The sequence below is a fragment of the Monodelphis domestica genome, chromosome 8, assembly GCF_027887165.1.
Source record: "Monodelphis domestica isolate mMonDom1 chromosome 8, mMonDom1.pri, whole genome shotgun sequence".
Taxonomy (NCBI): Eukaryota; Metazoa; Chordata; class Mammalia; order Didelphimorphia; family Didelphidae; genus Monodelphis; species Monodelphis domestica.
The window spans coordinates 132,986,763-133,005,582 of NC_077234.1; the positions used below are offsets into that span (position 1 = coordinate 132,986,763).

Sequence of the window (18,820 nt, forward strand, 5' to 3'; positions counted from 1 at the left end):
AAATAACAAAATATTCCATGTGTAAATAATTGCATAACACATTGCTCTGGACAGTCCCCTGAATAGCTACACTCTTGAGACTTTTGTCTTCTAAAGGAGCATTTTTCCTTCACGGTGCCTGGATGCTTGCTTGTACCTATGCATTAGCTTTCAAGGTGGACAGTCTTTCCAAACTCGGCTTCTTCTTCTTTTCTTTTAATAACAAATACCACATGGTTGGATACTCTCCCAATTACATAGTGGAACAATTGGGCTACTTCATTGGCATCCATGAAAGTATGTTTGTAGTATAATTTTTGGCACAATAAGGCCATAAATTGCAAAAGAATTCAACCAGCTCACAAGTTTCAGAGGCTCTGTCTGCTGCTTTTAATTGAATTGCTATTTGTTTTAGGTGGCACCCTATTTCACACTACTCACCTCCTCCTCCCTGAGTGACTCAGCCGCTGAGGGAGAAGCCTCTAAACTATTCATTAAAACAGTGAGATAGAGGTTGATTCTACTTCCAGTCATCTTTAGCTACACCTCAGTTTCAGGTCGGAGAACCACTTTAGATCATCTACGGACGAAAGCCAGGCTCTCTGCTAAAGGGAGGTAAGCTTGATTCTACCAAAGCAAATATCTGAGATAGATTTCGGACGTTCCTTTATCCTGCTCTTAAACTGGAACTTACTGTGTGACCTTTTGCATTCAGTTCCATTTTCACTGGCTTATTCAGCCAGTCTTTACTCTTTTCCGTTGGTAGTTCTTACGGTTCTTAGATCATGTTATTTCTAGTTTCTTGGCACCTTTAGATGCTGTTAGGTATCACGATAGTTTAGTCATTTTTTTTCTTGTGAGAGATTTCATCTGGGGAGTCCTGAGCAAATATGGATCATATGTCTTTTAAAAGGAGGGGCTAGAAGAGCTCTCACTAGCTTATTTCTCAACTAGGAAGACTTAATAGTTAAACACACAATCTCTGTTTTGATAGATGATAACTCGAGCAAAATTATTTAAACAGGTATTGCTTGGTGACTGGTAGTTTTGTAATTCTTGATCTAAGCAATTTCATGCTCATCCAGATGTCATAGGAATCTGCCAAAAAAAAAAAAAATAGTACACTGCCAGTCTTTCTGCTAGGTTAGACCAAGTGGTGAGGATGCGGTGGTTTAAAGAATGTGTTTTCTTTTTTTTTCTTTGCTTTCCCTCCAGATATTTCTCTGTGGAGTGCCAACTGCTTCACATACAATCTGGGGTTCTAACCAAACGGGTGATTAACTTGGGGGGGAGAGCACAATATTTCATTTCTATTTCTTCTTTCAAAACAGACATATCCCCACCCAAGTCCTGAAAAACCAGTTTTAAAAGCTCTTTGATATGAATAGGCAAATTATTTTTAACAACTTTTTTTTTTAATTTGGTAGTTTAGCTTGCTTTCCTTCCTTCTGCCTGGTTTTGTCTATCATGGATATTTATGATGTAGAGTTGTAGGAAACAAGCCCAGAGTGCCCTTATTGGTGTTTGAGTAGCAGGAAAGTGGTCTCTAAGGGGGATATTCTGGATCTGTAGTGTACACTAACTTTACAACCTCCAGGGATGGAGATTTTGTGGTGTTTGTGGGAGTCCATGGAGAAATCTCTAGATATATGTGCTCAATTCACAATGTTTTGTTAAAGAATATGATAATCTGTGCTTGAATGAATTTGAAACATTTGCAATGGCCCCCAAACTTAAGAGATAGACTTTTATGGCTGGAATTTTATAGAGTCAAGTGTTTTTATTGACTTTGAAGAATTAGCAATCAAAATTAGTTTTGTTTTTCTTTATTTTTTATTTTTTAAAAAATATTTTATTTGATCATTTCCAAGCATTATTCATTAAAGACATAGATCATTTTCTTTTCCTTCCCCCCACCCCCCATAGCCGACGCATAAATCCACTGGGCATTACATGTTTTCTTGATTTGAACCCATTGCTATGTTGATAATATTTGCATTAGAGTGTTCATTTAGAGTCTCTCCTCTGTCATGTCCCCTCAACCGCTGTAGTCATGCAGTTGCTTTTCCTCAGTGTTTCTACTCCCATAGTTTATCCTTTGCTTATGAATAGTGTTTTTTTTTTCTCCCTGCAAATTGTTCAGGGACATTACACCGCCACTAATGGAGAAGTCCATTACGTTCGATTATACCACAGTGTATTAGTCTCTGTGTACAATGTTCTCCTGGTTCTGCTCCTCTCGCTCTGCATCACTTTCTGGAGGTTGTTCCAGTCTCCATGGAACTCCTCCACTTTATTATTCCTTTTAGCACAATAGTATTCCATCACCAACAGATACCACAATTTGCTCAGCCACTCCCCAATTGATGGACATACCCTGGTTTTCCAGTTTTTTTCTTTATTTTTTAAAAATATTTTTGTTGTCTTTCTTAGGTTGATTTATACTATATTGCTTCAACTATTTTTTAAAAATCTAAATGACATTGAGAATTTTTCTTTGAACTTCCATTTGAGGAGAGAAAAAACATGTAGATATGTCCAAATTTCTGGATGCTTTGTCACATAGACAAATCAGCCAGGTTTTTGTCTATTTTTCCATTTCGACTGTATTCTTTGATTTCATGTAAGTTAAAAGATAGAATCATAAAATGTTAGAGTTGAAGGAGTTCTTAGTCATGCTCTTATCGAACCCTCTCATTTTATAGAACTTCAAGATTAGAGAGATAAAATGATTTCCCCAAGGACATACATGAGTAAGTGGCAGAGTGGGGACCCAGGTTTCCTGACTCCCATCTTAGTCTATTTTCTTAGACTGATTTGATTCCTATGATCTAGACCCAGACCTTCTCAGTGTTATTTGCTCATGGTGACTAAAAATATCTAGTATCAAAAATGTGATGTAATAAGAAAGGCATTGGACTTAAAGTCAGGAGACCTGGGTGCTAGCCCCACTTCTCCCCATAGCTTCAGATTTTAATATATAAATTGAAGGATTTGGATTAGGGCTCCCTCTAAAGTCCCTTCTAGATCTAACATTCTGTGATTCTATAATTCTAAATGAACAAAATTCTACCACTAGAAAAGAATTGTAAGTCAGATTAAAATGGGAAGTTCCTTAGCCTGTGTTATCTTTATGCATTACTATTCTATATGAAGCAAGGTTATGGATAGATGAAATTAGCTTTCTTTCTAATATATTTTATTTTTCTCCAATTACACATAAAAACAATTTTTAACATTCTTTAAAAAAATTTCAAGCTGAATTCTCACCTTTCTGCCTGCTCCCTGAGATGGCAAGCAATCAGATATGGATTTTACATGTGCAATAACATAAAACATGAAATTAACTTTCAATATGTGACTTACAGGTTCTATCTTGTCACTTTGGAGTTGAATTGTAAAAGCCCAAACGTCATGCTGGTTTCTCTAAGTAGTTAATTAGCTCCTCAGGGTGGAGATGCTGCACTATTATTATATTTTGTTGTTGTTATTTGCCAACCAGCCTTATAAAGAACACATGTATTCATGTGCACATATGGTCATATATGTATGCATGTGTGTAAATATTGCCATTGATTTGGAAGGTATTTTTGGTGAATATCCATCAGATGAAATATGCATTACTGACTATTGGGTCCAAGAATCCCATCTTCACTGAGAACTTATCTATAAAATGAAGGGCCTAGAAGAGAATCTCTACCATTGTGTACATATAATATGTATATAGTCTACTAGACTATCCATCTATTTCACTATCCTTTGTACCTCTAGATTCTATGACCAGGTGACTCCGGCTAATACATTAAATTTGCCTGGATCTAAACTTCTGGAGTTCAGAAAAAGAATCACTTTCATCTTAAATCTCTTTGAGATGGTATTGAGGAAATGATGCTTTATTGTATTGCTGAACATAGAGATTTTATCTTCTGCTAAATGAGTCAAGCTGTTAATCTGAAAAAATAGAATTCTTTTCATACCAAAGCTTGGTGTTGCTGGTCAGAAACAAAGGGTGGGGTCATCTTGAATTCCTAAAGGACAACAGGGAAAGAGGACTTGTAAAGGGCACACTTGGCTCAGGCACTATTCTTAGAGCATGTTGGGCAAGTTTCAAAAGATTTTTGAGAAGTTGGAAAATGCAATAGACTGTCTAATGTCAGAAGCCAGGTGAACGAATGAGTCAGGTGACCTGGTTATTTGTTAATACAACTGAGTTTAAGTCCCTTCTCAACATGTGATCTTGGTCGAGTAGTCTGCCTTTGAACTTTACTTTCCTTATCTGTGAAATGGGAAAAATAATATTTGTAGTATCTACCTCACAAAGTTATTGTGAGGAAATAGCTTTTTGAAAATCAAAGCAGTATGTCAGTTTAAATTATTATTATTTGGAAATAGAATATTAAAATAGCTCATTTTGTAGACTGGTGATTTTTGGAATTATTTCCTTTGAATACATGCATATGTATGTATACACAGATACACATGTTATATATATATGTGTGTATATATACATGAGGGTTCACCGTAGATGAAAATGCACAAAGACAATTGTCATTCTCGGTCACCGAGAGACTACCATGATATACTCAATAATATTAGAAAGAAATTAAATTGGTCTAGATCATTTACTTTTCCCAAAGTCCTGTGATGATTTACATTATTTTCTAGATTATATATAATATTTTCCATGGGGCAGATAAGTGACTGAATTATTATTTTTCATGGATTTAACAAAACAAATTCAAAACCGTTTATTGTATCCATTATGTGAAAGGCACTGATAAATACATGATTAAAAAAAAAAACCAACAAGATATGTTCTGACTCAGGCCTGACAAGTAGCTAAAGTTTGAGACTGGAATGAAATGGAATGTTCATAGAACATTTGACAGGAAACATAAGGAGACTTACTAAGTTGAAGTAGAGAATATCTAATGATGATACAGTATTGATTCAATTGGATATGAAATCCCTGTACCTGCATTGGTCTGTTGATTGGAAATATTAGGGATAGTTCAGGGGACTTCTTGTTCTCTGGATGATTGTGCCTTGGCCAGGAAGAAGCTGTAGCAATGGCCTTTATTCTCTTGTTGTAACCAAGTGGTCCAGTGGAAAGAAAAACCACTGAGCCTGGGATCAGGAAGACCTCAATTCAAACCTGGTCTCAGACTAAGTTATATGGCTTTGAGCCAATCATTATTCTCTGGCTCAGGTTCTTCATTGTAAAATAGGGATAATGGAATCCATTGCATTAGGGAAGTTATAAGGATCAAATGATTTGGGTCTGGAGTCAGAAAGACCTAAATTCAAATCTCACCTCAGACATTTTGTTCAACTGTGTATCCTTGGACAAGTCACATAACTGCCTCAACTTCCTCATTTGTAAACTAGGGTTGATAATAACACCTACTTCCTAGGGTTGTTGTAAAGATTAAATGATAGAATATTTATAAAGTACATGGCATAGTGCCTGGCACATAGTATGTGTTACATAAATATTAACTATTATTATTTTTATTATTAAATGAGATAATTTTAAAGTGTATATGTTAGTACATGGGACATAGAATGAATTATTTAAATAGCATTGTTAAATATTATTTAAATAATTAGATTTAAATAAATACTAAATATTATTAAATAAGAAAATAGAAAGCACTTAGCTCAGTACTTGGCACACAGTAGATTCTTAATAAATACTTATTCCCTTCCCTTACCCCTTTCTTGAGCTAAGTAAGCTTTGAGTTTGGTTTGTTTTTTTTTTAAACCCTTACCTTCTGTCTTGGAGTCAGTACTGTGTATTGGCTCCAAGGCAGAAGAGTGGTAAGGGCTAGGCAATGGGGGTCAAGTGACTTGCCCAGGGTCACACAGCTGGGAAGTGTCTGAGGCCAGATTTGAACCTAGGACCTCCCATCTCTAGGACTGGCTCTCAATCCACTGAGCTATCCAGCTGCCCCCTTTGAGTTTGGTTTTAATAACTTTTAGCCTATGTGAGAGAAGTTCATGGAATGTTGTTTGTACCACACAGTCTCTCTTCAAATAGTTTGTTTTCTTCTAGGAAAAAGAGAAGGGATCAATAAAACACATGATAGAGTGTGATGAAGACAAAGGAGATGTTTATTCAATTTAACTCAACTTTCTGTATAGAGGTGGCACAGTAGACAGAGGGTCAGACCTAGAGTCAGGCAGATTTATCATTATGAGTTCAAATCTAGCATCTGGTATGTGACACGGGACATGTCCCTTAATTCTGTCTGCCTCAGTTTCCTCATCTATAAAATGACCTGGAGAAGAAAGTGGCAAACCACTCCAGTATCTCTGCAAAGAGAAATCCCAAATGGGATCATGAAGAGTTGGACATGACTGAAAAGACTGAATAAGGATGGAGGACTCTATCCTAGGTGTTGGTGAGGCCAAAACAAAGACAAAAGCACTTCCTTAACCTCAGGGAACTCCCATCACACTGTGAGAATATAGCCAGTAAATGCTAAGGATAAACAAGGTGATTTCAAGTGAAAAGTACATTCATAATAGGGTTGAAGGATGAAGGAGAAAGTGGCATTTGAGCTACATTATACTTCTAAAAAAACTAGAGGTTGTAAGAGGAGGGGAAGCACATTCCAGACATGATGAATTCCTTGAACATAGACATGGAAGTGAAAGAGGGAACCCTGTATAGGAAGGTTAACTTGCAGTCTAGTGTTACTGGAATAAAGAGTACATGAAGAAGAATAACATAAGTAAAAAGATTGGAAAGATAGCTGAAAGGTCATAAATTCCAGGCTGAGGATTTAAAAATTTGATTCTAGAGATCATAAGAAGCTGCTGAAGTTTTTTGAGTTGGGACAGTGTCATGAACAGTTCCATGTTCTAGGGATATTGATTTGGTAGCTGTGGGGAAGAGAGATTGGAGGGGGGGGAAATTAGAGCTAGAGACTAATTAGGAGGCTTTTGACATAGACCAGTTGAGGAGGTAATAAGAGCCTAAAACAAGGGTATTAGATGCGCAAGTAGAGAGAATGGGACAGTTCAGAGAGATTTCATGTAAGTGTAACTGACACTTTTTGGCAATGACTGAACATGGAGGGTAAGGAAAATAAAAAAATAGAAGGTCACTCTAAGGTGGCAAGCCTATGTGGCCAGAAGAATGGTGGTATCCTCAATATAAATTAAAAAGTTTGGAGAAGTGATAGGATTGGGGGAAATATCAGACATTTTAAAGTTTAGATATTTAAGGGTCATCAAAAGATATTCAGAGGAAGATGGTTCAGGAGTAAAATTAGGGTGGGATCTTTAAATTTCAGAATCATTTGCATAGAGATGAATATTGAATGTATAGAAGTTGATATGATCACTAAGTACATATATATACATATATATATATATACATACAAAACATTAATAGAAGGATGGTGATCCAGCAACACAGACCAGATAGAGTATAGTAGATAGTTAGAAGGTGAACCATAAGAATGGAAGGTCATGGAGACCAGGGAAAAGAAAATGTCAAAAGAGAAGTAAAGTAGAATAAGGACTGAGAAAAATTCTTTGGGAAAATTTGAATATGGATAGAACACTTTCATATCAGGAACAGAATAGACTTTATGAGATATGACACCTCAGCTATCTTGAGACACAATGACAAGGATGGATAAGTTATTTGCAGTTTATTAATAATGACTAAGACTCTCTCTTTTTTTTTTTTTTTTGGGCTAAAACTGAGCACACTTATCCTTTCTATGCTATTATATTAGTCCAGGAAAGAGGTGATGGTGGACATGCATATGAGTGGAGAGATGATGAAGGATTCAAGAGATATTGTGGTCAGACAAAAAAGGACCTGACAATTGATTGGTTGTGGGCTAGAGGAAAATGAGGGAGAAAGAAGAGTAAAAGATGACTCTAAAGTGATGACAGTGCTGCTCTCATCATATATTTCTTTGCTCTTTTTACCTTTTTGTTTTCATATTTAATTGTTCTTTTATATATGTTTCAACACTACAGATCTATTACAGAATGAGATGGGGCTATACATTATAATAATATTCTAGTTTGTCATTTCCCTAAGCATCTTACATTAATCATCAATATTCACAGTTCATCTTTTCCATTAAAACACAAGTAAAGGAGATATTAAAAGTATGTCCATTTCTCTTTTGAGTCACTACCCTAACGTGAAAATGCTTTATTGAGTTTACAAAAAAAAACAAAAACAAAAAAAAACAACCTTATGCAAGTAACTTTCTTTTATGTTTCAAGATCTCCTTCTATAAATGGCAGTTATCTTTTATATTTCATTTTAAGATGGGTACTTCCTACCCTTTGGCCTTAAGATTCTTGGCCTTCTAAGCATGATTTAACACAGTGCCTTACCCATAAATGGTCCACAAAATATTTATTGATATTGATGTTGACAATGACATAAAACAAATTTAAGTTAAGCCTGATTCACACCAGCCTGATACTGGAGATTTAAGAATGGAACTAAAGGAGGTATTCCTAGATCATCTGATGGTCAACAGCAAAGTTGCTTAATCCTTGGCTGGGGAAGACTATTCAGATCAGGGGAAGGATATTCAGTGAAGATACAGCCTTAAAGCAGTTGGTTTATAGATCAGAAGCCAGAGGGAGAAGCTAGTAATTCTTCATGCCTTGCTTTTTTGTTTTTACACCATGGAAAAGCTATGTATATGACCTGAATCTTTAGTTCCCTGAACTAATAGCTTTTAAGGAAAACCAGCCTTTTCTGTGACTTGGGATATTGCTCCTATCAAAAAAGGTAACAATACCTTTCCTATCCCCACTACATTTTTTTTAACTTTTGGGGACCATTTTTCTTAGCCTTTTATATTGGCACTCCAAGCATGAGTGTTGCTCTATTGACTCTATTTTTATTCCTTTGAAGTTATAAATATAATTCTAAATTATTAAGTCTTCTAGATTCTTTTGTTTATTTCCCATGCTCTTTGCACTTATGTGATACAGTCAAGTGATCATAGATTCATTTTTCTAGCTCATCACTATGAGATGTCATCACACAATGATGACAATCAAAACTCATGGGAAACAGAAGATAGGAGACTAGTCTAAGAGTTAAGATGCTTAAGGTTCAAGACCTGCCTCTGATGATACTAACTGAAGGACTGGTGGCAAGGTATCTAACCTCTCAATGTCCTCAGGCAATTCGCTAAGCCTATAAATTAGAGATGAACTGCTGATAAGATTTCTATACCAGAGAGTTCTCCATATTGATTATATCAGAGGTCTGCCTCCCCCCCCCCAAAAAAAAGCATTACTTATTCTAAAAAAGCTTCAAGTATTTAGTTCCATTCTTCTTCACAATCAGCAGAAATTATATTTCCTTGGCCTTCCTGATCTATTTCTATCAAGGAAATGTAAAATCTTCTTCCCAAAGACAGACATTAGCCTTACTGGCTAATACCCAACTGAAATCAGCAGTTATGTTTTCCACTGACTGATGTTTACATCAGCCAGTTGTGAATAGTAATTAGCATTTTGGCTAGCATTCAGAACATGTCTTTTCACTTTGGTTCCCAGCTAACAAAGAAACTAATTTAACACTAGCTAGCTAGTATATTAGCTGAAAAACATATATAGCATGATCATTTTTGTCTATTCTTTGGCAGCTTATTTAATTTTCAGATTTAAATATCATTTTTAGTTAGCTAGTTAATGTAAAGTTCTGTCTAAAACTTTAAAAAAAGGCACACTAGTATCTGTGTTGTTATGAAGAAAAATTAATCTTGGAGACTTTATATTAAATTTATAAGTTTTTAGTAGTAAAGAGAAAGAAAGAGAGAAATAAGGTTTCCAGCCTATCTAACTCAATGTCCCCAGCTGAGTTACTTCTTCCTTGTCTTCTCCTTGATTCCCAATGGGTTCAGTTAATGACATGGTTGGGCTAGACAAATTAACACTAGCCAATGAATGGATTTGAGTTTAGGAAGGAACTGGAACCCAGGAGACCAAATTCCCAGCTTCCCAACCTGGTATGGTCCCTAACAGGGTGGCTGCTGCTTGCCAGAGGTGGCTCACAAAGATAAACCTCAGGAAGGCTTGGATAGAGCTCTTTTCACAAGTCAAAAAAAAAGTGCCATCAAAAGAACCCATTCACTGAGCATTTCAAGCTCAGAATAAACCTTCCCCTATTAGCTATCAATTGGCCAGGGTTTCACTTCAGCCACTACACATCATATCCCTTGACTTCTGCTGACTTGGAATCTCACCTGCCATGCTGATGTTAAGGGTAAAATTTTAGGTTAAGACTGAATAATTTTTCAGTGGTTGCCAGGGATTTAAATTCTAAATCCCAATGAAATACTTGTCAGGATGGAATTTCATGGTGGTTTATGTACAATGGAAGGAAGAAATTAGGAATAAGAGAGAGAGAGAGAAGGAAGGGAATAAGATTGGCTCTGGCCTGGTCTGAGCTAGGGGGAGTTCCCAGGCCTCAGCCAAGGGGCCTTCCCAGAAGATTAAATCTAGCTCGGCTTCTAGTCATGAAGCCTCCTCCAAGACAAGGGGCCTCCTTGGAGGCTGGTGTCTTCAGAAAGGTCAAGGGAAAGGGGAGTCAGCCTTACCACTCACCACGTGGCAGTCTAAGGAAAGCAGTCTGAGGTCCCACACTGAGCTCCTCCAAGTCAACTACCACTGCCAAGCCCCTCTCACAGGAATTGACACAAAATATAAAAGCAGTTCTTTACATCACTTCCGGTGTCTCACATGTACCAATGGTGGCTTAAACTTGGTTTTGGACAGCTCAGGAGGTCAGTCAGTTGTTTCTGATTTGTCACTTGCTAGCATATACGAGTCATAGACCATCTTCCCCCCACACTTAATCCTTAAGTGGTGTATACATTCCTGGTTGCTAGAATTCTAAAGACTAAGCAGAGTGGAGTAAATCTAAAATTCACCCTGGCAAATTAAGATACATAGTCTCTGTGACTCCTATGACATAAAACTTCTAGGATCTGATGGTCTCCTAGATATTAAGTTTATACAGTGTTCATACTCCTAAAAGCTACAGTCTTCCCTGTATTTTCCTTATCCATTTTTCTTGACTTCATCTACTTTTCCATGGCTGAGCTCTTTTAGAGATATTGTAGCCTTTGGTTCTGTAATAAATGTATCCTATTCTGGTTGGTTAATCCTATGTACTTCCCATCCTCGCATCAAAGTTAGGTTTTTTCAAACTTTTCCAATCTTTTTCTTTAATCTTTTTTCCCCTACCCTCCATTACTACTCCACTTTCTCCTCCACACCCACTTCTTTCTCCTTTTCTTTGTCTCCTCTCCTATCTCCATCTTTCCATCCTGTCAGTGCCCTCCCTTACCTAATCTATACTTTTGCCAAAAGAGGGTGGGGAAAGAGTGATGGTGGGAGGGAGAGGTGGAGGCTACTATGGCCCAGCTTAATAAAAAAAAAAAGTAGGAAGGTTTTATGCCTTGTGAGAAGAGACGAATAAAGTGTTTGAATGTTGGGGCTTAGCAGTAGGTGGCCCAAGGAGAAACCAGGTGTCCTTGGGACTATACCAAAAGGAGCAGGAGCTAAGGCTTGGTTAAGAGGCGAATAAAACAATGAGCATTTGTTAGAGTGCTCCCTAGAGAAGGACCCACCCACAGTTCAAGCAGAGGAGTCACTGAAAAAATCCCTTGCTCTGAGAAGCTGAAGAGGACTCATCCATGGATGCCAAAATCAGAGAGAATTTCAAGATGGAGGTAGTTGATAGTGTCAAATGCAACTGAAAGTTTTGAGAAGAGAGATTATATCTAAAGGAAGGAGGTTAATGGTAATGTTAAAGAATAGTTTCAGTGGAGAATTAAAGACAAAAGTTAGATTCCAGAGGGCTCACTAGGGTGTGGGAGTATGATAATGTAGGTTGTGGGTGGAGATTACCTGTTTGAGGGGTTTGTCCAGGAATGACAGTAATTGGGTGGGTAATTTCCCCCCCCCCCCCTCCTAGCTTTACAGACTCCTGGTTGTGAAGTTGTAATATTATCTCTCAGTTTTCACCCTGATGCCCTCAGGCTTTCAAAGGTGGAAGGTCCAGTTTTAGTTCTGTTTTGGCTCTAGAATGTCATGCTGAAAAGAAAGGTGTTGGCAGCTATTTTTTTAGGCACTTAGTCCTTTAGTTCTAGACTCTGACAGTTAATTAGCTGTGTGTCCAACAGCAAGCCACCAACCTCACTGGCCCTCATTTCTCTTATTTGTTAAAAAAAAAAAAGGATACTATCTGTAGTCACTAACCATAACTTATGTAGTCCCAAACCATAGTATTGTGAAGCTCAGAACACTTTCCAGTTCCAAATTCTCATTTAGCAGCAGATAAGGAAACTGATGTTCAGAGAAGATGATGTATATTGTGTGGTGCAAATGTTAAACTACCATATACCAATTATCATGGGCAACTGGGTGGCACAGTGGCCCTTGGAGTCATAATGACTCCTCTTCCTGAGTTCAAATCTGACCTCAGACAGTTATTAGCTGTGTGATCCTGGGCAAGTCACTGAAGCCTATTTGCCTCAGTTCCTCATCTGTAAAATGAGCTAGAGAAGGCAAGGCAAAACCACTCCAGTATCTTTGTCAAGAAAATGTGAAATGTGGTCATGAAGAATTGGACAAGATTGAAGCAATTAAATAGCAAAATCTGTTATCATTATTATTTCTTAAGTTTCTGAGGAATATTAAAGCCAAGATTGTTATGTTTCTTTTTCCCCCCCAAATCTAGATTTCATAAAAAAAAAAAGCTATAGACTTAGTGTGGAAATTTTAGAATTAAAAATGACAACTGTTTGAATTTAGGAAACCAAAATTCTTATGTGAAAATAATTTTTTATCTAGATAAAGAAAATTTCATCCACAAAAGAAAATTTAAAAAAATCAAAAAACAAAACAAAACATTTTACATTGATGTCATATCCTAGTTTTGAAACTCTGCAAGGGTAGCCCAAATTCTGATAGGTTCTACCAAGCTGATAAAGCTCTGAGGACCAGCCCAGTTAGAAAAACTAAGTAACAATAGGTATTTCTTTAGCATTTTACTTATGCTATTTAATTTAATACAAAAAAATCTGTGAGGTAAGTGTTGTTATTAGAGCCCATTTTAAAGATGAGGAAATAGGTTGAGAGGTCCCTACATTTTCTAGGTCATGATGCTTGGAAGGTTCAGATGTAGGATTTGAACTCAGTTCCTCCTGACTCCTAGCTAGCTATAAAGAAGAAAACCATCACCAGAAAGTTGACCAATAATTAATTATTTTTTTGGCCATAGTATCCTACAAGAAAGACTATAAAATGATGCTTAGTCCTGTTAGAAGACAGGGTAAAAGGATGGCAAAAAAGGACAAAAATGGGCAGGAATGCTGAGGATCATTCATTTATTAGATCATCTACAAACACTAATTTAATTGTTCAGACTATTATCATACAATCATTGCCCATATTGACATACTACCTGAGGAACTGAGCCATGTCTATATTGATATTCTTCCTACTTATGTAATCACAGAATCTCTGAGTTGAAGATATCATAAGATAATAGATTTAGAACTGAACTATCCTTTGAGGTCATTGGCTTCAGCTGATATATAAATAGGAAAGAATTAAAAACTTTACCCCCGAAGTGATTTTCACTTGAACACTTTTAGTGAAGAACTTCAGCCCTTGTTTCATTTTCTAATCCCTTACCTTCCATCTTGGAATCAATACCAGTTATTGGTCTAAGGCAGAAGAGTGGTAAGGGCTAGGCAATGGGGTTAAGTGACTTGCCCAGGGCCACACAGCTAGGAAGTATCTGAGGTCAAACTTGAACCCAGGACCTCTCATTCCTCCTGGCTCTCAATCCACTTAGCCAAGTAGTTATCCCCAGAACCTTACCTTTTCAGTACCATTTCACTTCTGGAGAATTCAAATTGTTAGAAAAATTTCCTTACAATAATCCTAGATCCGCCTTCTGCAATTTCTTCGTTTTGCTCTGAGTTTTTCTTCATGGGACCAAATAAAATAAGCCAAATTCTTTTTATTTATGATGGCCCTTCAAATACTTGAAGGCAGCTATCATCTCCTACTTCAGTCCTTTTTTCTCCAGGCTAAACACTCCTAGGTCCTTTAGCCAGAATGGTTTCCCTTCACTATCATGGTCAATCATCATGCCTGGATACGTTCTACCTTGTAATATCTTCCCTAAAATGTGATGTCCAGAAATCAATGTCATATTTTAGATAATTTGTCCAGAACAGAGTATAGTGGGGCTATTGCTTGTTCACAATATAATTCCCTCATAATGTAACCCAAGATCACATTACATATGTTTTTGTGCAATTATTTGTCTGCTATGTCTTACTGTTGATATTTATTGATCTTGAAGTATTCTATCACTCCAGTATCTTTGCCAAGAAAATTCCAAATGAAGTCACAAAGAGTTGGACATGACTGAAAATGAGTGAACAACAATCAAAAGAGACATCAGAGGGGGCAGCTGGGTAGCTCAGTGGATTGAGAGTCAGGCCTAGAGACGGGAGATCCTGGTTCAAATCTGGTCTCAGACACTTCCCAGCTGTGTGACCCTGGGCAAGTCACTTGACCCCCATTGCCTAACCCTTACCACTCTTCTGCCTTGGAGCCAATACACAGTATTGATTTCAAGATGGAAGGTAAGGTTTAATTTTTAAAAAGAGAGAGAGAGAGAGACATCAGAAAAACTTAGTTTTTAAAGTATCCAATGCCTTTCCAAAACCTAGATATACTCTACATATAGCATTTCCTCCTTCTGTGAACCTAGTTACCTCATCATGAGAGTAAATGGGCCTAAATCAGCAAGGCTTATCCTTAGTAAATTTGTTTTGGCTTTTAGTAGTCAACATTTTTCTTTTTAAATGTTAGCATATCATCCCTTTAGTAATATATTATAGAATCTTCCTAGGAATTAAAGCCAAGCTCCCCAGCTTAAAATTTATAGATTCTATTCTCTTGCCTTTAAAAAAATAATAGGGGCATATCTATGTGTCTCTAGTCCTGTGGCAATGCGCCCCCCCCCCAGACTTCACCTCCCATCATTCAAAGATCATTGATACAGACTCCCTCATTTCAATACAAAACCCTCATTTAAAAAAAGCTACTTGAAGACATAGACAAAAAGACTGACGAATAGAAAACACATTGAACATCCGAATCAGAATTTCCCCTTACTCCTCCCTCCCCCCAAAACCCAATTCATATAACTTGTACGTATTGAACCAGAAGACAAGAGGAGTCATATCTAAAAGGATGGCTAGTTTGTAAGTTCTGGGAGTGGCGATCCTGAGAGTTGGCAAAGGTGTTTTCATCCCGCTTTCAGAGTCAATATTTCATCAGGAAATTGGTCTCCTTGCTTATACTATTCACTATAGGAATAAACAAGTTAAGTGGGTCATTATGAAGGTTTCTGTCATGTATGCACCATAATCCTTGGTATAGGATAAAGGAATAGAAAAAATAATTGATGAAGAACTCAGTAAGAGTCATTAAATTATCAGAATTACAGGATCCCTGAGGAGGAAGGGACTGCAGAGCATGTGTACAATAATTACTTCCCCCACAGCCCTGACAAATAGCCATTCACCCATTTACTGAAAACTCCAGTAGCCATTATCCTGAAGGTTTATAATTTCCACATGAAAGCAGACTCAGGACAGGTTGATGAAAATTGTTAGAAAGTATTATTTAAGAAATGCAAAAGAAAAACATGATCCATCATGTAGTTTGAGGGGGATATGATTAAAAGATCACTCTACTGCAAATATGAATAACATGGAAATAGGTTGTGGAATGGCTTGTCAGCACCGGGAGGGGGTAGGGAAGAAGGGAGGGAGAGAACATGAATCGTGTAATCTTAAAAAAAAATTCTAAATTAAAAAAAAAAAGTATGGTTCATGGGAAAGAAAGAAAAGAAGCGAAAGGCTTGTAGGTGGTTAGACATCTCAAGCATGCCAATTGTGAATCCTCTCCAAGAAGAGATATGTGGCAAACATATTAAATGTAATAAATGTGTCAAGAATCAAATGAAATCAGAAAAATGAAATTGAAGGACAAATTTTTCATCTAACTCAAATGACAGGAAGAAACAGGTTCTAAGAGACATAGTCATTTTGGAATCACTTGTGTGCATCCAATCAAATCAATTGTTTAGAGCAAAGATCAAAAGAAGCATGAAAATAAAATAAAAAATAAAGAGATTTGTAATTATAGCAGCTCCCACACCATCTGTTTAAATTGTTCAACTTGGAAAAAAAAAGAAAAATGACACAAGTTGGTTTTATTTTCATATCTTATAAAGATAAACTGATATAAGACTGTTGCCATGCTGAAGGGGCCATAAAAGTCCAGATATTTAATTGGGAAGCAGTTGGGAAGGAAGGGAAGAAGCTCCCCAGGGTCTGTCTGCTCTTCTGCCAGGACTGGAGAACATCTTTATGTAACCTGTCCCAACCACTGATTCCTAACTTATTTAAGGAACTAACCCCATGTACCCCACCTCAACTCCAGCAGATTGTGTCTACAATTTTCTTTATCATCAGAGATGATAATTCAGTAAGTACTAAAGATGGTGTTCTTTTTTAAAAAATATTTTAGTCATTACATTAAATATTTCCTAATTATATGTAAAATAATTTAAATAATAATTTAAAATTTTTTTGAATTGAAAATTCTCTCCCTCTGTCTTACCCTTCTCCCATCTTTGATAAAGGAAACACTTTGATTTTTATTATATACGTGAAGTCATGCCAAACATATTTCCATATTAGCCATGTTGCAATAGAAAACACCAACAAAATAGAACCATAAAAATGAAGTGTGAAAATATGCTTCAATCAGCAGTCAGAGTTTACTAGTTCTCTCTCTGGAAAAGGATAGGATTTTTTAATTTTTTGGAATTGGAATTGGAATTGTCTTAGATCATTATCTTAATCAGAGTAGCTAAGGTTTTTTTTAAAGAATTAATTTATTTACTCAATTTAGAACATTATTCCTTGGATAAAAGAATCATATTCTTTCCCTTCCTCCCCTCCACCCACCCTTCCCATAGCTGATGTGTAATTTCATTGGATATTACATGTGTCCTTGATCAGAATCCATTTCCATATTGTTGGTATTTGCACTAGGATGTTCATTCAGAGTTTACATCCCCAATCATATCCCCCTCGACCCATGTATTCAAGCAGTTGTTTTTCTTCTGTATTTCTACTCCCACAGTTTTTCCTCTGAATATGGATAGTGGTTTTTCTCATAGATTTCTCCAAGTTGTTGAGGATCACTGCATTGCCACTAATGGAGAAATCCATTACATTCGATTGTACCACAGTGTATCAGTCTCTTGTGTACAATGTTCTCCTGGTTCTGCTCCTCTTGCTCTGCTTCACTCTCTGGAGGTTGTTCCAGTCTCCATGGAATTCCTCCATTTAATTATTCCTTTGAGCACAATAGTATTCCATCACCACAATTTGTTCAGCCATTCCCCAATTGAAGGGCATCCCCTCATTTTCCAATTTTTTGCCACCACAAAGAGCGCAGCTATGAATATTCTTGTACAAGTGTTTTTCCTTATTATCTCTTTGGGGTACAAACCCAGTAGTGCTATGACTGGATCAAAGGGCAGACAGTCTTTTATTGCCCTTTGGGCAGTTCCAAATTGCCCTCCAGAATGGTTGGATCAGTTCACAACTCCACCAGCAATGAATTAATGTCCTGACTTTGCCATATCCCCTCCAGCATTCATTACTTTTCTTTGCTGTCATGTTAGCCAATCTGCTAGGTGTGAGGTGATACCTCAGAGTTGTTTTGATTTGCATTTTTCTGATTATAAGAGATTTAGAACACTTTTTCATGTGAAAAGTAGCTAAGTCTTTTACATTTGATCATCCTTACAATATTACTATTACTATGTGCAAGGTTCTCATAGTTCTGTTCACTTCATTTTGCCTGAATTCATATGTCTTCTGATCCTGCTTGTCATTTTTGATAGTACATTAGTATTCCATCACAATCATATACCTCAACTTGCTCAGCCATTCCCCATTTGATGGTTTCCAATTTTTGGTCACCACAAAAGAGCTGCTATAACTATTTTTATAAATACATGTCCTTTTCTCTTTGCTTTGATCTCTTTGGAATATAGACTAAATAGTGGTATTGGTGGGTCAAAGAATTACAGTTTTATGGTCCATTAAGGCATAGTTCCAAATTGTTCTCCAGAATGGTTGGACTATTTCACAACATCACCAACAGTGCTCCAGTGTCCCAATTTTTCCTCATCCCCACAGGCATTTATCACTTTCCTTTTCTGTCATGTTAGTCAATCTGACAGTTGTGAGGTAGAATCCAAGAGATGCTTCAACTTGCAATTTTCTAATCAATAGCAATTTAGAGCATTTTTTCAGGTGACTATTAATATGCTTGATTTCTTCTTTTGAAAACTGCCTGTTCATTTCCTTTGATCATTGACCTATTAAGAAAAGATTCTAATCTTTTAAAATAATTTTTGCTCATTTTCTTATATTTTTGATAACTGAGATCTTTATAAGTAAAATTTGCTGCAATTTTTTTCTCCAATTACTCACATTCTTTCTGATTTTGGCTGTATTCGTTTTGTTTGTGCAAAACCTTTTAATTTCATGTAATCAAAATTAACCATCTTACTTCCTGTGATATTTTCTATCTCTGGTTTGGTTATAAACTCTCCCCTTTTTAAAATATCTGACAGTTAAATTTCCCCATCTTCCTTTAATTCATTTATAATATCACTCTTTATGTCTAAGTCATTTACCCATTTTGATCTTATTTTGGTACG

At 36.6% G+C, this 18,820-nt stretch overlaps 1 protein-coding gene across 12 annotated transcripts in view; it reads left to right on the forward strand.

Moving 5' to 3' along the window:
• The first annotated feature begins 384 nt into the window (after positions 1–384).
• The window catches only part of SCEL (sciellin), a 141,928-nt gene continuing 123,492 nt past the window's right edge, over positions 385–18,820 (forward strand). For 2 of the 12 annotated variants that reach the window (XM_056807978.1, XM_056807980.1), the window contains exon 1: positions 389–594. The gene's annotated coding sequence lies outside the window, so the exon portion shown is untranslated. Of the gene's footprint in view, positions 595–18,820 lie in introns of all 12 variants that reach the window. The other 10 variants (XM_007501474.3, XM_056807982.1, XM_007501478.3 and 7 more) reach the window with 8 other exon arrangements.